This window comes from Ostrinia nubilalis, chromosome 28, assembly GCF_963855985.1.
Source record: "Ostrinia nubilalis chromosome 28, ilOstNubi1.1, whole genome shotgun sequence".
Classification (NCBI taxonomy): Eukaryota; Metazoa; Arthropoda; class Insecta; order Lepidoptera; family Crambidae; genus Ostrinia; species Ostrinia nubilalis.
The window spans coordinates 5389583-5393920 of NC_087115.1; the positions used below are offsets into that span (position 1 = coordinate 5389583).

At 39.8% G+C, this 4338-nt stretch overlaps 1 long non-coding RNA gene across 1 annotated transcript in view; it reads right to left on the bottom strand.

Annotated features, from left to right (window-relative positions):
* The window catches only part of LOC135085330 (uncharacterized), a 271536-nt gene that overhangs the window by 260673 nt on the left and 6525 nt on the right, over positions 1-4338 (bottom strand). The window lies entirely within an intron of this gene.

Sequence of the window (4338 nt, forward strand, 5' to 3'; positions counted from 1 at the left end):
TGTCCGCTAAATACGTAGATAGTTGCGAATAGACTGCTATTCTTTTCACTTCGCCATAAATAAATATCTAAATTATATAATTCAAAGGTATAATTCAAGGCACAGCCCAAACCATTGGACGGATCGGGCTGAAAGGCATGCAGGTAGATGCTATGACGTAGGCATCCGCTAAGAAAGGATTTTACGAAACTCCACCACTAAGGGGGTAAAACGGAATCCACGCGTACGAAGTCGCGGGCGGCCGCTAGTACATACATTTTAAACTGTGAAATGAATATTAAAAAAACATGTTTGGAATGTTTAACTACCTAGCCCGCATCAATATTTATGACTATGTATGTATATTTTAAAGACTGTAAACCCTTGAAAAGGAGGCTGACAATAGTGACTGAGTTTCTAGCGCTGCTTCTTCTCAGCACTGGCCCATTTATTGTCCTGAAGCAGTGGTAGGGTTAATATTGGGACGTGTAAAAGTGCTATTAAAAGCCTACTTGCATAAATAAATGAGTTTTATAACCCGACATAGACGGATTAGCAAGCAGAAGCACAGAATAATGTCACTGAAGTGTGCAATGTGCAGTGCAGGGCACATATTACGCAGAACTGACGGCCGATGGGGCAGCAAGGTTCTGGAGTGGAGGCCACGTACCGGAAAACGTAGCGTGGGACGTCCACCCACAATGTGGACCGACTCATAAAGGTAGCAGGAAGGCGCTGGATGCAGGCCGCTACCAACCGGGCGATATGGAAATCATTGGGGGAGGCTTGTTCAGCAGTGGAGACGTCCTGTGGCTGAAATGATGATGATGAAGTATAACGATACGATATTTTATGTCTCAAGCTTAAAGCTACAAGCGCTTCTTCTCAGCATTAGCCCATATTAAGTAGGTACTGTCCCGAAGCAGTGGTAGGGTTGGGTAATGTAAAAGTGCTCTTTCGGAGCTTAATGCCTGTTTTCACCATCAATCCCTAATTTTAAGTGACCCCTATGTCCCTAATTTTAAGTAACACATAGGTAACTAATATGTGTTTTCATAGGGCATACTTAATGCCCGTTTTCACCATCAATTCCTAATTTTTAAGTGACCTCTATGGTAACAAATAACAAGAATTTTGATGTCATGTGTCACTTAAAAATTAGGGATTGATGGTGAAAACGGGCATAAGTACACCTTAACACTAGCTGATAAGTAAACTGAGACCAGTACTGTTGGATTCATAATAATAATGTACATTAGTTTATACTATCCACTACTTTATAATAAACTAGCTTTACGCCCGCGGCTTCGCCCGCGTGGAATTTTTTCTGCCGCAGAAAAACTGTTTCAAAAACCGGGATAAAAACTATCCTATGTCCTTTCCCGGGACTCAAATTATCTATATGCTACATTTCATCAAAATCGGTTCAGTGGTTTAGGCGTGAAAGCAAGACAGACAGACAGAGTTACTTTCGCATTTATAATAAGTATTAGTATAGATTCTCATTGTGAAACTGTTTGTAAAAAAAATAATAAACAAACGATTTGATTTGATTTGTCGATTACCATACACCATTACAATGATCGCCACTTGACTTCCATTATACATTATAGACTTCAATGAATGAAGTGAAAATGTGTTTCTATTCAGAAAGATGCCACAGTAGCTTTGTCAAGACAGTAGGATCATCAAAATTCAAATTCTTTTAGGCCGTTTCATAAAAAAAAAACTCAAAACTCATTTTATTTTTGAAAATAGGCTTTTAAGAAGCACTTTCACAGGTCCCAGTCCAATCACCATCATCATTTAAGCCACATGACGTCCACTGCTGAACATAGGCCTCCCCCAATGATTTCCACATCGCCCGGTTGGTAGCGGCCTGCATCCAGCGCCTTCCTGCTACCTTTACGAGGTCGCCGGTCCACCTTGTGGGTGAACCCTTAATGATGGGCCCTTTACAGGGCACTTATACAGAGGTGACTGAGTTTCTTCCGCCAAATCTCAGCACCAGCCCATATTTTGTCCCTAAGCGGTGGTAGGGCAAGCTATATGTATTTGGGACGTGTAATTTGCCCTGAAAAGGCCTGTATACACAAAAAAACCGAATACAAAAAGAGCAGACAAACGTACACGTAATGACAGTTTAACTTTCCCCCGGGACAAACTTGACCTTCATTGGTTGGGTTTTTATGGCGGTCAAGCTGTAGATCCTGGCTACACAGGAGTTGCAGTGGTGGGAACGAGAGGTGGGAATAGTCCCGTGTGATAACCTGACGATCTGGTGAGGTCTCGGGAAGCACAGGATTGGTCGTAGTGGAAATCCTTGGGGAGGCCTTTGTCCAGCAGTGGACGTCTTTTGGAACGAAACTTCTGCTATTTAACTCTATTATAATCTGGCAGCAACACCGATCTAGAGTTTATAATGCCAGACATTATTCGATTGAAATATACGAGTATTATGCGCATTGATATTGTGGTGTATCTCGATTGATTTTTAAAACTAGTTTTTTTCGGGGAAGCTCTTGGCCTGCATGACCTGCATCTCACCTTATAGAGAGATGATCAGGCAGGTGGAAGCGAGCTTCACCCGGAATCCTCAACCACAGAGGAACTGGCTATCTTACCTCTAACTGCCGGAACACAACAATGCTGTTAACATTGTTGTTGTGGCGACAGACTTAGGTAAGATGGTGGTAGCTAGCCAGGCGGACTTGGAACAAGTCCTACCACCTGGGGCGCCTGACCCGAGCCACTGTTTAAGGGGTCGCCAAATGGAAAGAAGGGGGCGCTTTGTGAAAAAAAATCGATCAAGAGCGCAAAGGGGGCGCCACGATAAAACGTTAACGAAAAAATCATAGATCCGTGCTTAAGTAGGTCTGTCGTATCACTGCATGCAATAGAATTGAGTTATTAACCAGTTTAACCATTTTAATAATTAAAAATAATTGTTGTTTATGTACAGCCAACAGCAAAATTTTTGCTATACGAATATTTAGCACTAACTTGCTAATGGGAAGTTGGGAATTCGCCTACTTGTATTAAATAATGCATAAATTGTAATTTGAATCCTGTTTTCACTGGTCCAGTTTAACGACTAAGGCTGAGTTGCACCACCTTATTTTAACCGTAACATTGACAATAACCGGTGATTTTTGTATGGAGTTAGATAGATTTTTGACGTTTGTCAAAGTTAAAGTAAGATGGTGCAACCCACCCTAAGCACACCGAATTTCAAATTTAAACGGATCGGTTTTTGCGCGATTTTTCTGTGACAGTCATAATTTTACGCGGGCGAAGTCGTGGGCAAAAAGCTAGTTAGAGTTACGTTTCGTTACTTGTGTACCAGGACCATATAACGGGAAGTAAGTACCTACCTGGATGCGGGCAACGCAGGACCGGTCTTTATAGAAATCATTGGGGGAGGCCTATGTCCAGCAGTGGACGTCATTCGGCTGAAACGAATAAACGATACTGGGGATATGATAAAATAAATATAATACAATCATAATGCATTATGCGATCTACTTTCCGCGTGTTTGCCAACTGTAATCTTTTTCCTCCCACGATGTGGTAATTAGCGAGCTAGGGTGGCTATGATATTGCATTTTTATTAGGACAGAATAACATAAACGCTTCTATTTACCGCCAGGTTCAACTGACTTGGTATTAACATTAACCCCCTTACCTACTAATAAAAGTTACACAGGCGTTGAACAATAGTTTAAATACTAAACGTCACTTTAAAATTAGTGTTCAACGCGCGTGTAACTTTAATGTTCTTCTGGTAATTTTTTTGCAGGTCCAATAGCTTAACAGTTAAAATAGTTTAGTAATAATTTTAAAAATAATAATACTTAAATATCCAGTAATTTACTTGAGGTGTAAAAGTGCTTTATAAAAGTGAATTTGCAGAATATAAACTTTTATTTTATTTATTTATTTATTTTAAACTTATATGCACATAGAACAGTGATAAGGCGGACTTCTTTTTTATAACTTTTTACTTTATGTATTTCAGTTTTGAGAACATAAATTAAGTGATCTCGAACAGAAAGAAAATTTCCTGATATAGAAAATAGTCTATGAGTCTATTTCACGTTAGAATTTTACGTTAAAATTTTTTACGTTAGAACTTCACCTACTTTATGTAATTTTTATTACCTTGACAATATTGATTGAGTTTCTTGCACTGCGTCTTTTCTCACTGGCCTATTTATTGTCCCGAAGCAGTGGTAGGATTAAAGCAAACTGGGACGTGTAAAAGTCATATATGACTTTTATTACTTGGCATTTTTGTTTTCGTAAACTATGTCCAGACAAATATTTCGGATACCATGGTCACCCCACAGACATTGACTC